Source organism: Gobio gobio (genome assembly GCF_949357685.1).
Source record: "Gobio gobio genome assembly, chromosome: 24".
Lineage (NCBI taxonomy): Eukaryota > Metazoa > Chordata > Actinopteri > Cypriniformes > Gobionidae > Gobio > Gobio gobio.
The window spans coordinates 3383726-3402882 of record NC_137120.1 but is presented as its reverse complement, the minus strand read 5'-3'; positions in this window follow the sequence as shown (position 1 = coordinate 3402882).

Below are 19157 nucleotides of genomic sequence, written 5' to 3'. Positions count from 1 at the left end.
AGGTTTCCAGTGGTCCAGCATTACTTCGTCAGTATTAAAAAAATGGACCTACCAAAATGATTCTGCCCTCTACACCTCTAGACATTTCTGGCTGGGAAGTGTGTTTGATGAGAAGATTGTGTCTAAATATATTTACAAAATAATAAATATCGTAAAATATTATTACAATTCAAAATAATATAATATTTTAATGTACTTAAGATGTCAATTATTCCTGTGATCAAAACTCAATCAGAATTTATCATCATTACTCCAGTCTTCAGTGTCACATGATTCTTCAGAAATCATTCTCAAATGAGGATTTGATGATCAACAAACATTTATGATCAGTATTAATGTATTTTTGTGGAAACAAAACATATTACATTTGTCTTCCATGACTCTTTGAATAGAAATAGAAATTTCTCTTTTTTTAAAGAATGTTAATGTAACAGCTGTCACTTATGATCAATGTAATGTATCAAATTTATTTAAATGTGTATAACAAACATATCACATGAAATACTGTAGACCCATTACTCGAGTTTTAAAGATGACTTTTCTTCACTGTGTTCGGTTATTTGCACTTATATTGGATAGGCCTATTTTTCCTGTTATTTACAGCCAAATAGGCCTTACAAGATTACATTTGTTTATCAAAAAATGAGATTTGAAAGTTTGTCGTGATGTTGTGTAACTTGGGAGGAAACGATTTGGTTACAAAAAGCTTTGAATAGCAAAAAGTGCGGAACTCTATTTATTTATTTATTCGTCTTTTTTTATTGGATTTAAAAAATACAAAACAATTCAGTATGTTCTCAAGACATTTAACAAACAATGTTTATCAGCACAAGGACGCAATAACTACATACAATAAATTAAATTAAATAAAAATGAAAGGGGGACAAAAAAATATTAAAGTCATTGGCTGCACGAATGCAACGAATGACGTCATGCGCGCGCACGCGGTGGGCAGCCTGATTCTGGCAGGCAGTCGAATTTCGGCACAACACCTGTTAATAGGCTTGTTTGAGATGCGCCTCGCCTCGCCTGCAGTTCAGAGTGAAAAAAGTGCAGGCAAGCCGGACAGTTCTCTTCTCGTAGTGGATCCGACACCTGCGAGATCAAAGGCGGATATCGCGGGATTCACACTCGTGCGCTTTGTTGCTGATAAACTGGATGTAATTTACGTTCTGTTACTTTTATATGAAAATAAATATTATGAACAAGACACCCAAAGTTTTTGTTATTTATTTCCATTCGAAAGACGTGTTTATCAATCATTTTTACTTTAATTAGGCCTACATACATGTTTTTATATATATATTTTGTTATAAATATGACCACAATCACATAACCCACAGAGAGATCGCCTTTGTTAGAGAGTTTGGGAATATTCACACATAAAAACATGATATCAGAGTTTTAAAATCAAACATTTAAAAAAAGAACCATATATCACGGTTGTTTAAACCAATAGCATTAAGCTGTGTCGTCAGCAAGTCGTTTCCCATCATGCTTTTGCTCCGCAGTCGGTGGAGAGCAGCTGCGCTCGACTGCAGAATCCGACACATCCGCCTTTCGCTCGCGAGAGTTTTTTGACATACGTCGGCATGACATCAGAGCAAGGCGGACCGCCCTCGGACACTTTTCTAACCGGAATGCATCTCGCGCTGATCACCGGTGATCGGTTCTGCGCAGATTTCGCTCATCTCAAACAAGCCTAAAGTCATGAATGAGCGCGTCTGCCTGCTGATCGCTGATTGGCTGAAAGTGAGAACCCGCCCAATCTGGCAACACTGTGTGTGATTTGTGCAGGTGCAGGCGTGATTGATCACCTACAACCCAATAGGGTGTCGGAATGGTTTGTGTTTATCCTTCTCATCCAACCACAATCAAATTCACTCTATCCGGATGGCACGATTTATCTGGATAGTTTTTTTTGGAAAATGAAAGGAATGAAAATATGCCGAAATGGAATAAGAGTAACGAGGCTATTATTAAACTGTAAAGAGTAGAAAGTTCAGATAATTGCTTGAAAATGTAAGGAGTAGAAGTAAAAAGTAGGCTGAAAGTATTTGTACTTCGTTACTTGACACCTCTGTTATTTAGTTATTGTTCCATATATAAATCTATTTCTCTTTTCATTCATCATCTTTTGTCTTTGTCCTGCAGAATATTATTCACTTCACATATAAATTAATTTAAAGTATTTTAGTGAAGCTTCATCAAACCAACATCAAGAGATTTTAAAGCTTTAATCTGTGAAAAACTCTTCAGGTTCTGCAGGAGGGATTCGTGTTGAAGTGAAGGAGGGAGATTCAGTCACTCTAGAGCCTGATCGTCTCACTGAAGTGAAGGATGATGATCTGATTCGGTGGAGGTTTGGATATGAAGGACAATTCACTGTAATCGCTAAAATCAATGTAACGGCCGACAGCTTCACTGTATATGATGATGTTCTTGATGGGAGATTCAGAGACAGACTGAAGCTGGACAATCAAACTGGATCTCTGACCATCACAAACATCACAACCAAACATGTTGGAAATTATGGACTACTGATCAACAACAATAGGATGGTTTCTTTCATTCTCACTCTCATTGGTGAGTTAAAGAACATTTACACCTGTTTTTTAATGACAAAACTGAAATTACTTCACACACCATTTTGTTTATTTCAAATGTTGAACTATTTAATTTAATAAAGCATTATAATCTGTTGATCTGTGACAAACCCTGTTTCTGTGTGTTCTGTGTGTTTGATGATTCAGTGTCAGTGACGGAGGGAGATTCAGTCACTCTAGAGTCTCGTCTCACTGAAGTGAAGGATGATGATGAGATTCTGTGGAGGTTTGGATATGAAAATACTGTAATCGCTGAAATCAATAAACGGTTCGACAGCTTCACTGTATATGATGATGTTCTTGATGGGAGATTCAGAGACAGACTGAAGCTGGACAATCAAACTGGATCTCTGACCATCACAAACATCACAATCAAACATGCTGGAGAATATAGACAGTTCAACAGTCACTGGTGGTCTTCTCTTATCCATCTCTCTGTCTACGGTGAGTTAAATATCAGTTCCACATGTTTTATTTATTACAGCGAGATCTAAAGAAGTATTGTCACAGGCCGGTGTACACTGTAAACATACTCAACTCCCCAGGGGCGCGGGAAGTGGGGGTGCTGAGGGTGCTGCAGCACCCCCTGGTTTCAAAGTATTGCAATGCACATTTTTGTTCATTTACATTTATTCATTTTTAGGATTTAATCATTTATTTGTAATAAACATTTTAAGTGGCCCATTCAAAAGTATTATTTATATGTTGAATTATGTTTTTAAAACATAGCCTACATGAGGTCATATTGTGACCGTTGCGGTGTGTGCGTATAGAAAGAGCGGTAATATTTCCTCCAGTGGAGCGCGCCTTTCTGGAGATTCCGTTGATTTCTGAAGCTCATTCCGCTCAGCACCGCGCGCTCAACCCAGAACTCCCTTTGTGACATTCTTGATCAAATATAGGCCTATCTGAAATAGGGCTGCCCCAGACTAAGGTTTTTTTTTCTTTTCTTTTTTTCTTTTCTAGTAGTTGTTCATTTAAGCCGTTGTTCACGCAGCACGCCGCCTCCATGTCATTGTCTGTTATAGGCTATTTGCTTATTATTTATTAAATCCGGGCAATTTGGTTGATCAAATATTTATTAAAATTAAGATACAATGTATACAAAACGAAATTCAATGTAAGGCTTTCAACAAAACAAAACTTATTGCAGTATTATTTAACTTATTGAAGACCCCCGTCTTCTGATAAAGGCTATTATGCATCTTATGTGTCCTGTTCACTTTTCAACGTAGCCTACATTTAATAAAAAAAAAAAAAACATTATAATATTTAAACTGAAACTAAATACGTGTTTTAATGGCTACAAGCAGTGTTGGGTGTAACTAGTAACTAAGTAATTAGTTACTGTAATTTTCCATTGAAAAAGTAAAGAAAAGGGATTACTCTTATTTTTTCTGTAATTTAATTACCGTTAGGCTACTTCTGAAGTAATTGAACTAAATACTAAATACAATTATATATAATTAAATGTTGATGTTAATTCCATTATTTTAAGTCTAACTTTAAAATGCATGTTTTTATGTATCCTTCTAACATTTGTAATACTTTGGTCAGAATAATTGATGTAGTTTTATATTATTTATTTTAATGAATTAAAAGAACCGTTTCAAGTCTATCCTTGAATCGCTTAACTAGTCGAGGTTGATATAGATTTGGGAAGTAGCCTAATTAGTAATAAGTAATTAAATACATTTTGGAGAGAGTAATTTGTTGCTACAGTAGGCTAATCAAATTACACTATTGAAGATGTAATTAGTAACTAGTAATTCATAACTTTTTTAGAGTAACTTACCCAACACTGGCTACAAGTAGGCCTTTAGTAGGCTACAGAGAAATGTCATATCGGAGCGGGATTTGAGCGCACGTCATTTTACCGGTGAGCGGTTGCTTACATGCTCTGGTAAGGTAGGCAGTTTTTTTGCGTCAATTTCCCCCCCGTCAAAAATCACAGCACCCCCAACCTAAAACATCTTCCTGCGCCCCTGCTCCACACGTGAAAATATCAACTCAGCACTGCAAATCACTCCAAACTTCACAATGAATAAGGCAGTATTCGGGCTCAGATGGACACCTTGATAAACGGAATCTTCACACGCTGGCATAAAACAGGACTCTATTGCACCATCATCTCCACGTCACTTATCTTCCTCATGTAACATTCATGCCACAGCAAGTTAAAAAATCCTGCTTCCTCAGTCCTCAGTCCTTCCCTTGCGCCTTTACTGCGGCTCCCGCTGTTTCTTCCTCTTCCCCCCCACCCTTCGCTGTTCCACTCCCTTCTCTCTTCTTCTCCTTCTTCTTCTTTTTTTAACGGCGGTTGGCATCCAGCTTTTGGTGCATTACCGCCACCTTCTACTCCGGAGTGTGAATCAGATTCCAGTTCCAACTTCCACAAAAAAACAAAAAAAACAATAACAACCCCCCCCCCCCCCCCCCCCACAAACTTCATTATTACCTACCCAAATTACTATATCCTGTGAAAAAGCCCTGTTTCCCTCAAAAAGTTTAACAGTTCTCTAACTTCCATTCTTGTTCTCATCTCCAGTACTGTTTTTAGATTTAACTCTTGCACTCCTAATTTATTAAAATTATTTTTCATATTCTCTCTCTGTATCCCATATTTCCTACAATTCAAAATTACATGTTCCACTGATTCCTCTTCTTGACACTCTTCACACACACCTGACTGATGTTTCCCTACCATTTTATATGATTTATTTAAAGCACAATGTCCCAACCTTAACCTTGTCAATACTACTTCCTCTCTTCTGTCTCCACTGCATACTCTATTTACTTTGATATTTTTTTGGATATAATATAAATGTCTCCCCTTCTCCTCTTCATCCCACCTAACTTGCCACATTTGTTTAATTTTTTCCCAGATTATACATTTCATCTCTACTTTACTAATTTGTATTTGCATCTCAACATTTGTTTTCATTAATGCCTTTTTTGCCTCCTCATCAACTCTCTCATTGCCCTTTATTCCCACGTGCGCTGGTACCCACAAGAATTTAACCTGGCCTCCTTGTTTTATTATCCTTGTGACAGATTGAAGTACTTCAAATAATATATCTTGACGACTCTTGGATCTAAATGATCTTAAGCTTACCAGGGCTGATGAAGAGTCTGAACAAATGACAACTTTGTCTATTTTTGATTTTTCCACCCATTTTAAAGCAATCAAAATTGCTACCATCTCTACTGTATATACTCCTAGATTATTTGAAGTTCTTCTATTTATTTCTACTCCCTTCTTTGGAATCACCACACCAAATCCTGTCACTCCTGTCTCTGGTTTCTTTGTTCCATCAGTATAAATCTGCATAACATCTTTATACTTTTCCATTATATGGACGTTAAAAGCATCAACCAAATGCTTCTTGTTTTATCTTTAACAACTTCCAATCTACTTCAGGACATATCATATTCCATGGAGCCATTGCCGGGTATACCACTGTTGGGCTAATCTTCATATCTTGCACCCCAATCACTTTTACTATTTCATTTCCTATTCGTCCAAAGTTATCTTTTTTACATTTCTCATATTCCCAACACTCATTTAACACCCCTTTTGTAGGGTGACCATCATTGTGTCCTTGCAAATTAGCCCAATAATTCGCTATCAACTGCATCCTTCTTATGTCCAGTGGCATTTCCCCCATTTCTATTTGCAATGCCGCAACTGGTGTAGTTTTAAAAGCCCCACTACATACTCTCAGTGCCTGCGCCTGGACAACATCCAATTTTTTTAAAAGAGATCTTGCAGCTGACATATACACTATACTCCCATAATCCAACACTGATCGTATCATGGTCACATATATTCTTTTCAAAGATGCACAGCTTGCTCCCCATTCTCTTCCTTTCAAACATCTCATAATATTTATTACCTTTTTACACTTTCCTTCTATTCTCTTTATGTGCTCTGCCCATGTTACTCGAGAATCAAAATTAACTCCAAGATATTTAAATGTTCCAACCCTTTCTATTTCTTCCCCATATATCCTTACTTTCAGTCGATCCTCTACTCTTTTATTGGTAAAGATTACCATTTGAGTTTTTTCCACTGAAAATCTGCATCCCCATTCATATCCCCACTTGACCACCTCATCCACTGCTTCTTGCATTTTCCTAACTATAAACTCCACATTCCTCCCTCTTTTCCACAAGGCCCCATCATCTGCAAAAAGTGACCTCCCTATATCAGTTGGTAATTTAAAAAATATATCATTGATCATTACTATGAAGAGTAATGGGCTAATAACACTACCTTGCGGTGTGCCATTTCCAACAGTATACTGATTTGACACTTCCGAGCCAATTCGCACTTGGATTTTCCTACCAAACAAAAAGTCCTTTATCCAGTTGAAAACCCTCCCACCAATTCTCATCCTATGAAGTTTAATTAACACTCCTTCCTTCCACATCATGTCATATGCTTTTTCTATATCCAAAAATACTGAAATTACTGCTTCTTTGTTTGCCTGAGCTTTACGTATTTCATTCTCTAGTCTTATCACTGAGTCCATGGTGTTTCTTCCTTGCCTAAATCCACTCTGATAATTAGCCAGCATTCCCTTTTTCTCAAGTTCATATGTTAGTCTTTCTGTGATCATTCTTTCCATTATTTTGCACACATTAGAAGTAAGGGCAATGGGTCTATAACTGGTTGGCTTTGAAGGGTCTTTACCAGGTTTCCTTATTGGAATAACTATTGCCTCTTTCCACGCATTTGGCAGTCTACCTTCCTCCCACACTTTATTATAAATATACAACAACTTCAATCGTGCTCCTTCCCCTAAATTTTTTAACATTACATAGCTTACTTGATCTTTCCCTGGAGATGTCTGTTGTAAAACCGCATGAATTCGCTCCAATGATCGGTAGCGAACCGCGGTGAAGGCCTTACGCGTTCAGTGTCTCAGCTGGAAGAATGGATTTGATTATAATATTCTTTATCTGACTCCATTTATCATAGTGGTCGCATTTAGAAGAGAATCCCAACCGGTTGTTTGGTCATCTATATTTGGTAGTTAATCATACATTTGATCGTTCCGTTTTAACCCTTTGTTACAATTATAACGTTCCACATTGGAGATAGTTAATAATTACAGATTAATTCAGAAAGGATCAAAATGTAACAATTTATTAACAATCAAGTAAATGTAAAATGTCAATTACATCATAGACATAAATCTCTTCTAAAAGGAAACACAAATTCTGGTTATGGTTACACTTAAAATCGTTTCAAATAAATGTAAAACATAAACCATTAATTATGCTCTGTAGGCCTCTGCCTAGAATGTTACCTGTGAGATAGAGAGAGAGAAAGAGAGAGAGAGAGAGAGAGAGAGAGAGAGAAAGGGAGAGAGCTAAAGAACAGCTCTCTCCAGAGAAAGCCCGAGAAACCAAAGAGCGCGAGCTACAGATCAAATTCTCTTTTATCCTCTTTCCTGATGTCACCAAATTCAAACCTGACTCTTGTAAAACTGACCAATCAGACCAACCCGTGAGACATTTGAAAATAACCAATCAGACAAAACTTCCCCCATTGTATCGAAGGTGCGAAAACCTGTTGGCCAGCCGGCCAATCATTCTTTTGTCTTTCTAACTCAACCTGGCCCTTCTGATGGCGTTAAGGGGGAAGGGGTTGAGTCAATTTCAATATCTTGATCACGACGATGGCAGTTAACAGCAAAGCAGAGGATTTTGTTCCATTTCAAATATCTTTGATTATTTTCCACCTTACACTGTCTTGATCTTTTTATTGCTCTTTCCATCTCCGCCAATGTAAATGGTTCATCAATTGTGTTATTTATTTCCTCTTTCCTATCTAATACACCTGGATATTGATTCAATGTGCTTTCTCGTTTGCTTCTTCCTTCTTCTGATAAATTTTCTGTACTATGTATCTTTACAAATGTTCTGGCCATAACCTCTGCTTTTTCTTTACTTGACACTGCCACTTCCTGCTCTGTAACTATAACTGGGTATTCCCATTGCCTTCTGTCTCCCCCCATTCTTTTAATCATTCCCCATACTTCTCCAACAGGAGTAGTTCTTCCTATTTTGTCACAAAAGGTTCTCCAGCAATCCCTTTTTGCCTTACGTATTGTTCTCCTCACTACCGCCTGTGCCTTCTTGTATTGTATCATATTTAGCAGATTATGCGTCTTTCTGACTAACTTAAATGCTTTGTTTCTGTTTCTCACTGCCTTATGACATTCCTCTGTCCACCATGGCACCAGTTTCCTTTCCATCCTACTTCTACTTTTAGGTATAGAGCTTTCTGCCGCCATTATAACTGTTGAAATAAACTGTTCATTCATTACATCTACCTCTTTAGATAATTCAAGTTTTTCCATTTCTTCCTCCGCCAGTTCCTGGAATTTTCCCCAATCTGCTTTACCAAAAATCCACTTTGATAATCTCCCCTCTGGTCTCTTCTCTTCCATTTCTCCAATCGAACAAGAAACTGGGTAATGATCACTGCCCACTGTATTATTAGTCCATACCTCCCAGTTACATATACCAGCTAGGGAGCTAGATACTAGGGTTAGATCTAACACAGACTCACCTCCCGTAGTTAAATTAACTCTTGTACTTCTTCCATCATTTATACAGACTAAATCTCTTTCCTCTATCAGATCTTCAATTATCCTTCCATTTAAATCTGTGTATGATCCCCCCCACAATACACTATGCGCATTAAAATCTGCACACCACACCACTTTGCCTCTGTTTTGACCTTGTATTTTTAAAAGGTCTTCTAATTCCAGGCTTTTACAGGGATTATAAAAATGTATAATAGTTATCTTTTCCCCTCTTTCCCATATCTCCACTACTATACATTCTTGATCATTTACCTTTCCCAATTCTCTAAACGGAATTCCTTCTTTTATAAACGTAACACACCCTCCTCCTCTTCCAATTATCCTATCATTCCTTATTGGTGAATAACCGTGTATTAAAAACTCTAAATTGGATTTCAACCAAGTTTCCTGGATACAGATTATATCAGGTTTCACAGCCAATGTATTAATAAAATGTTTAAATTCCTGTCCATTTGCCATTAGGCTCCTTGCATTCCATTGCAATAGGATTACCATAATTAAAATTAACCATTCCATAATGTTTCCTGACTTGACTGATTCGTGAGGTTCTCCCTCACTTCTTCCCATGTCAGTCCTACCAACCCTAAGTGATTCACTGCTGCTTTCACTACCAGCTGTATTTTATCATTTTTTGATTTTACTTCAGCTGTACTATTAATTACCCCTGCTATGAATGTTACCAAATCCTTTTTATCAACATAAATCCTGTCTTCTGTGCATTTTTCTTGTTCCTGTTCCTTCATTTCTTCATGCACAATCACATTACTGTTCTGCTCTTTCGCAACCCTTGCAGCTTCTGCATATGTGATCCTTCTTTCAACTTTTATTTTTTGGATATTATTCTCTCTTTTCATCACCTCACATCCCCCAAACGCCACATTATGATCTCCTCCACAGTTACAACATTTTGGTTGCACTCCTGCACCACACTGTCCATACTCATGGTCTCCGCCACACCTCGCACATCTTCTCTGTTCTCTACACATTGTTGCTGTATGACCAAATCTTTGACAGTTAAAACACCTCAAAGGTTTAGGTACATACATTCTTACTGGGTAGCTCAAAAATCCTAGAAAAATCTTATTTGGCAAATATTTTCCTTCAAATTCAATCAGTATTGATTCACTGTCCCTCTTCTTTCCTTCTTTTGTTGTTTTCAATCTTTGAGCATCTATTATCACCCCTCCTTTGACATCCCTCTTGAACTCCTCCATACCAACATTTATTGGCACTCCTGTGATTACTCCTTTACATCCACCACCATATCTCTTTCCCAACCTCCTTGAATTTTCTACCTTTATTTTCCCAATCTCTTTGACTCTGAGTGCTTTTTCAACTTGCTCTTCGCTTGCACATCTAATCTGTAAATTCCCATCCCTAAGGATTCTTGCACTTATGATATCCCCAATTTTTTTTGCTAGAGCTGTAGTTAACACAAATGGGTTAATCTTCTTCATGTCCTTTTGAGCTTTCTCAATAAATCTAAGTATTACTGTAGATTTTTCATGACCTTCACGTGTATTTTGCTCTATTTCCTCATCCTCACTTCCAGATTTTTCCTCATTTTCACTTCTCACTCTTTTATTACTTTTACTTCGGCTATCAAACTCCCTCCCTCGTCTTTCCCCCTCACTCTCCTCATCCCTGCCCTCGCTACAATCCATTTCTGACCACCTACCTTCCTCTGATTCATTCACGGAGCAGTCGTGCTCAACCGCCTCACAAATCGCATGACCAACATGTTTTGTTTTCCCCATAACCTGCCGGTTCTTTAAACTTCGCTCTCGTCCGGCTGATGCCGCAGCCATCGCACCTCTCGCCTCGCTGTTGTCGTGGATACCAGAACGCCACTACTACGGAAAGACACAAGCCACTCCCTTCTCTCTCTAATGTTTGCGTCTTTTATGCTTCTCATGTCCCGATAATCAGTTGGGCTTTTCCTCTCACACGTGCCGGTGATTCCGCTTGATCAGCTCTCGCTGCACTTCTGCCCTTTTCGGGAGCCCGGAACCGGCCTGGTGTTGCACCGGAAGTCTTCCCCTATAACAACAACTCCCGTGTAACAAAGGTTCCGGCCCTGGTCAGCCCGTGACAGTATCTTATCATGAATAATGAGTTAAAATGACTAATTCTCTTACTCTTTTACATTAACAGCAGGTTTATCCTGAACTTTCTATCCAATTGTTTTAAATGTTCTACTTTTGATCATCTTGGTTCCTCTCGATGTTTCTTCCTCGTCTGCTTGAATATCTTCATTCAGGGACGTGCACAGGAATTTTGAGGGGCAGTTGCTCTGACCTAAAAAAAGGGTACTCCCCTACCAACCAACCCCCCCCCACCCCCCCACCCCCACCCGAAAAAGAAAAAAAAACTCTTGGGCAATATGAAGGACTTAGAATAACAGGGTCTTTATTAAAATATATATAGCTACACGAATAAGTAAAACACTGAAATACAGCCCTCAATCACCTTAACTAGGGGAGCGCGGGGCACAACCTAACGCGGGGTTAGTTGTAACACTCATGTTTTAACCCTTTCCACACATGCCAGAATGATGAAACTTGGTGTACTTACTAGTTGCCATATCAACATTATTTAGAGAAAAAATAGCGCTAAAATTAAAACATCTCTGGAAGATATCACTGAACATGTATTTAACCATAGCAAAAGTAAATTTCTTACTTAAGTTTAGTTTTCATCTCTGTTTTTTGTGTTTATTTAAAATAAGACAAATCTGATATTATTGAAATCTTATATCTGTTATTTAAAAGTTGAGATGGTTCTTTAATGCTGATTTAACAGCAGAAGACACGAGCCGCGGTTTAAATCCCAGTTGTGCAGATGGGGTGTGTGTTAACACTGTGTTACAATGAGCCCCTATTAGAAATATGCCATTATATTCTATATTTTTATGAATTCTTTTGAGAAACCATGAGAAAATGTGAATAATGACTTAGAGTTAATGTTCAGAAATTATTAATTATTATGTTTTGAACTATGCTGTATAGCTGTATTTAGCGATGTGTTTGTAGTCAAACTCAAAAATGCTTATATTTTAATTATTAAAAAATGCCATTATTTTATTTTAAAAAGTGAATAATTGTATTATTGGCAAAATATTTTAGTTAGTCTTGTATAGTTTTTTGATTACATCAGGTAACATTATAAGCTAATTTTAAGGTTATTTGGTCATGTTATAGTGTACTCCACCTATGGGGCATGTTGTCACATTTCACTTCCATTCTTTCGGGGTAAATCAAGAAAAAAGTATACACTGTATTAATGAAACAAAACCACATAATTGTACTAGACGTGTGCAATTAATGTGGGAAACAATAAATACTTGTGGATTTACACAAACTGAGAAAGTCAAAAAGCGTTAGGTTGTGCCCGCTCTCACCTACTACTAATAATAACATAGAAAAACATGACTTGAGTCATGAAAATCCCTACATGTGACTGCTCCTCCTCATCTTAAATGGAATGTAATTATGAAACATTGCCAATAGTAGGCTAAAATATGAGTCTGATTAATTAATCAATTCACCTACACAGTGTCATGTCATCTTTATCAAAGTCTCTGCAAAGTCTCTGTATCACCTGCTGGTTGGCTTTTTTTGCAGCCATGTTCTGCAGTTTTGTGCTGCCCTTTGCTGCCTCCCTGAATCGTCTCTCCCTCTCCTGAATCCGCCTCTTTTCAGTGGGCATCTTGGCTTCAAACAATACCCAAAATAGTGATAGGATTTAGGCATTTAACCATTTTGAATAAAATAATTAATGTGATGCATTACTTCCATCATTCATTCTTCTTGCTAAAACGAAATGTGAGAAACTAACTATCAGCAGACATGTAGCTTAGTTTGCCTAATGCCTACCAAAAACATAGTAGCCTAGGCTGCTTGTCTGCAAGCTATCTGTCTGATTATTTAGGCTAAACGTGGCAAACTCATCCTGGATTTATGAAGATTGTAATTCATTTCATATAACTTGATGATGATGATCATCCATTTGTTATACCTTTCGTAATATAAGATAAGTCGTCTCACCCGACAACCGCGACAATCTCCTTCTAGTGCCGCTCATGCTCAGCTCAGGTGCCGGTCGCGTGCAGCCACGGAAACAGAGTTTACTGACTTTCAATTTCGGACGGGGGCTCGTGGAAGTGAATGAGGCTTAGCGAATGTTTTTTTATTTATTTATTTTTTATCCAGGCCTACGTGAAATTCTGCATCCATTGTACGATTTTTTAATTTATTTTTTTCCACCTCAGAAGGGCAACGTGAGTCGAGAAGGGCATATGGGCAACCTGAGCAACCCCCCTGTGCACGTCCCTGTCTTCATCATCCTCATTTCTCTTTATTCTCTGATGTTTTCCAGCTCGTCTGCCTGTTCCTGTCATCAGCAGGAACTCTTCTCAATGTTCTTCATCATCATCATCATCCTCATATTGTTCATTGGTGTGTTCAGTGGTGAATGTGAGTCATGTGACTCTCTCCTGGTACAAAGGAAACAGTTCATTGTCCAACATCAGTGTGTCTGATCTCAGCATCAGTCTCTCTCTACCTCTGGAGGTGGAATATCAGGATAAAAACACCTACAGCTGTGTGCTGAACAATCCCATCAGCCACCAGACTCAACATCTGGACATCACTCAACTCTGTCACACATGTTCAGGTACGGCAGCAACGCTGATATTACACTGTTAGACATTTATAAGAGATTTTACAGTAACTTACTGGCAACACTGTTGCCAGTAAGTTACTGTATTTGAGATTTACAGTACAATAACCGCATTTCAGTTTACAGTAACTACATGTTACTGTAATTTTGTAATACAGTACCGTTACTGTAAACCTTGGTTAACAGTGCATTAATCCTAATCCTATTCAATCATTAATACTTACTGAATTACATTAATTCTTATACATTAATCTATCCTACAGAAGTAATCCAAACAGACAATTATTATGAAATATACAATTCTTTATTTAAAACATTTTAAGTGCTTTAACTTAAACATGTAAATGTGTGGAAAAAGTTCACTTTAAAACATCCTCGAATCAAATCTTTTCAGAAAATCATGTATAAAAGTAATCAGAGTGCATTCAATATCACTTATTTTACATTTAATTTACATTTATGCGTTTGGCAGACGACTTGCATTGCATTCAAGATACACATTTTACATTTAGTCAGTTCTTGCTTTCCCTGGGAATTGAACCCATGACCTTGCTAGTGCCACACACTGTTTGAGCTACAATTTTAAAAACTCTGCAGAAAATAGTTGGTAGAAAACTGTAAATAGTTGGTTGAAGAATACTGTAACTTTGGTGCAAAATACACATATACATGAATAAAATATAAACAAAGAGCAAATTAATTCTGAAACAAGTTATTACAACACAACACAAACACAAGTTTCATGTCTGTACCGATCTGTGTCATCTTCCACATTGGATGATTTCAAACAGGAACCAGGATTCTGCTCCCTCTAGATAAGAATGATATGAAGTTAGTCATACAATTTGAGTATACACAAACTTTTTACACTGTTGGAATTTAATAAAGAATAATAATCCCATTACAATTCATCATAATGGTAAAATACTATTTTATAGACAGTTAACACTTTGAGGTACACCTAGCTCAACGTATGCTGTCTAGTCTAATCCAGTCCTGCAATGCCTTCATGAAGATGTGAAATGAAATGTTCAGTTTTTGTTTTATCTGGTGATTCAATGTTATGAATATTTTGAAGAATGTACTTTGTAGTTATGCTGAACCTGATTGCATATTAGAGAGGTGTCTCTGTTATTTAGCTTAACAAAATTGATATTGAGTAAAAAAAACTAAAGAAAACTGTGAGTACATAATAGTAGCAGCAGCACAAACTACATGCTCCAAAAAAGTAATATTACTGAATCACCTCAGCATGATTTCACAAACTATTTAATCAAAAACAACAATGTAACCTTTTATTGCAGGATGGATTACATGTATACTGCATTAGCTTTAGTAAGGTATCCTCAAACTTAATGCTACATTCACACGGGGCACCGGCGTTAACGCTTCTCATTTACTTTGAATGGGTGACGTCATACGTTGCTGAACTGAATTGTCGGTTCCATCGCGCGCGTCGCTTTACTCACGTTGCAAGCGGCAGAACACTTTCTGCTTCCCGCAGTGACGCTCTCGCTGTGTTTGCGCAATTTATCAGCTGAAGTGAAATAAATGCAATATTTGTCAATACACAGATGTTTCAGAGACATTTTTTGTCATGTAATACTTTATGCACTGCTTAATACAGCGTGTGTTTGTACAAGAATAAAGTTAACATACAAGCCTAAACTATCAATGAAGTGGGGGTCTACGTTTTTCATCTGTTTTATTTTGATAAACATGACAATATAATGTCGCAACTACATGAAAAGAGGTTTAACTGTTATAAAAAACAGATTTGTGCGCATTAGAGGAACTGAAGGTTTTAGAATAAACACGAAACACATGTGATTGCTGTCATGCGGAGAATCTGGCCAATCGTGGAACAGCTGTGTCATCATCAAAGTCCGTGCAGTCGCTCTGGAGAAACTGCACCGGCTGTATTAGCCGACTGCTCTCGAATCGCTCTCGAGGTACTTTGATGCCATACATCACTGTCACGTGGCGTCGGCACTGTCTCAAGTCAGACAACATTTCTAATCGGCATGACGCCCTGTGTGAATGCAGCGTAAGTGTCTGTGTACATTACATATCCTATTAAAAAAGTGTCTCACCTAGTCCAAGTTTTTCCATTCAAACTCCATTAGGTGGCGAAGGAAGGATGACACTGTTGTTGATTACAGTTGTCTTCCTGTTAACAACTTCCCCGGTCTTCCGACTCACTCCGGTTTTGGTGGTGCATCTTGTTCCCTCCTCTGGGTTTTTCCTCACGAAAAAAACTTAAAGCAAGAGAAAATTAAGAGAATAAAGATATTTTAAATTTCATCACCCTTAGTGCCTTTGCTTTAAATGTTTTTGGAAACACTTTAGAATAATGGTCCGTCATTAAACAGATAGTTCACCAAAAAAAAAAGAAGTAAATTCTGTCATTTACTCGCCCTGTTGTTCTAAACCTTTTAAAGAATGTTTGTAACCAGACAATTTTGAGGCACTATTCACTTCCATAGTAGGAAAAAATTACTATAGAAGTGAATGGTGCCTCAATCTGTTAGGTTACAAACATTCTTCATCTTCTTTTGTGTTCAGAAATGTATTCAGGTTTGCACTTGAGCAACATTATTCTAAAGTTTTGCCATGTTTTTTTTCATAAATTATATTTCATCTGCCAAAATCATCCAAAAATTGTCCAGGACTGCTTAAATTCCAGAAAATAAAATTATAATCTGTCAGTCCTGGATTATTTTAGTATAATATAATTTATGAAAAAAAAAAAACATGGTACTTGGCTAGTTACAGCTAAAAAGAGGTGGAAAAACTAAATAATTTTGTGATTCTGTTAAACAGACCCGACTAAAACATACAAGAAAAACTTTGAATTATCAGTAATATGTGGAGAAACAAAGAGTAACATTACTTACCGAGTTCCAGTGTCGCACAGCACAGGCAGGCTCCTGGTATTCTTATCTAAAATGTAAAATAAATAATGTCAATCCAAATGTCAACTTTGCTTGTTAACGACATTATTTTTGCAACTAGTGGCCAACGCTAATTTACTAACTAACGTCGTCCTAATGTACGCTTAATATGCTCGATAAACACAATCTTCATTGTATTTATAAAGTTAATTCTATAAACTCACTAACGTTAAGTCTTTTTAAAAATAAAACGTTAGGTTTATGTTACCTCAGTTTTAGTAGCAAAGCTGAAGCAAATGATAACCTAACGGTATGTAAAGTATGTTGTCCGGGCCGGGAGCTCTCTCCTCGGGCAGTAACGTTACACACGACGCTGGCTGCACTGGTTCCTAATCTAATTCAATAAACTCATTTTTTTTAAATAAAACGTTAGGTTTGCCTCAGTTGTTAGCAGCAAAGTTTAAGAAAATGATAACCTAACGTTATATAAAGTATGTTGTCCGGACTGTGAGCTCTCTCCTCGGGCAAAACTTACAACGCTGCACCGGTTCCTAATCTAATTCAATAAATTCATAAAACGTTAGGTTTACCTCAGTTTTTAGCACCAATATTGACAAGCTAAAATTGGGGTGCAGACAACCGCGGCTAGTACAAATCACACTTACCTTGCTTGTTTGCCGTTCTCACGGGGGATGAAAAATCTTCGCAGGGTGTCCGGACACAGCTCATATGTTCTCTGGAACCGTGAGCTCTCTCCTCGGGTAAAACTTTCAACGCTGCACTGATGGTTCCTAATATAAATCTAAAGCAAATCCTGTCGATCCCAATTGTGCCAACTGCCAAATAGGCCGTTGTGGTAAATACAGCATTATACTTTATTTTTTAAAAATACAGGAAATCACTGTATTTGGTCTTTGACGTCATAGAAAATACCCATGATGCAACAGGAATTACAGTTATTTACTGTAAAGAGAATTTACAGTATTATACTGGGTGATATATAGTAAATAACTGTACAAATTACAGAAATGTCTAACAGTGTAGTTGATGTCAGCGCTGATATTAGCGTTTATTGACTGAGCTGATCTCAGTTTAATGTTTTTATTCCTCAGGCTCTGTCCACTGTTGTGGTCCCACTGAAGCTGTGATTCGATTGGTCCTCGCTGCTCTGGTGGGCGTGGCTACTGTCATGATTGTGGTTTATGACATCAGATCCAGAAGAGCTGAAGGAGATCAAGCTCATATTCACACATCAGGTACATGATTGATGATGTCATTTCTCACAGACTGATTTGCATATATTAATATCTGTGAGATTTATTAATTTATGGCTTCATATGTTCATCTTTTTCAGGAAGTGCTTGAATCTAAAGCAGAACGCTGAACTTTGGTTCTAAACTCTGATCTAAAGGTTTTCAACAACAACCTGTGTTTTATTTGAAGAAAGCAACCATACATTGGTGTTGTTTTATTTTCTGTGTTTTATATTCATTTCATTAGTCATTCATGTATTCAAATGATTATGATTTGATTTCCTTCACTTATCATTTAATAATGTTATTGTTGATTTTTGTAATTTGATGTGTTATATGACTTATTTCCCTCATTTGCTTGCTCTTGTTGTTGAATCTTATGATTGTGTGTTTGAAGGGATGTTTGTCTTCACGAGTAGGAGATCACAGAATGTCTCAAGGTTTTTATCGTCACAGGACGATGTTGTGAAGCAGTAATTCTCCATTGTTTTTCTCTTGGTATAATAACACTTGTTGGAAATGTACTGGTCAGATGAAGCCAGAGCATTGAGTGGTGTAACATCTGGACGGACTCTGAGCATTGAAACATATGCAACTAAGATTATTCAACAAACTCTGCTCTTTTATGATCATCACTTCGTCTCCTGCTTTCTCAGTCCAACTCTCCGGCTGATAGACTTATATCTTCTGGCAAGGATATTTGATATTTCTGATATTTCTGACGTGGAGATCCATCAGAACTAACATTTTGGCTCGATCTAACATGCTGTCCATTTGCCAAATGTATTTTCTTGCCTTTATCAATAAAGTTTTCTCGCTCTGAGGTTCAAGAGTCTCTCCATGTTTTATTATTTATGATGTTGAACGCCTCCTGGAGGAACAATTCATATATATATATATATATATATATATATATATATATATATATATATATATATATATATATATATATATATATATATATATATATATATATATATATATATATATATATATATATATATATATATTTAAACTATTTCAGCAGATCGCCACATATAAAGCTTTACAATTTAAAACATGATTTGTAAATGTTTATTATTAGCTCATTCATTTTTCTTGTTG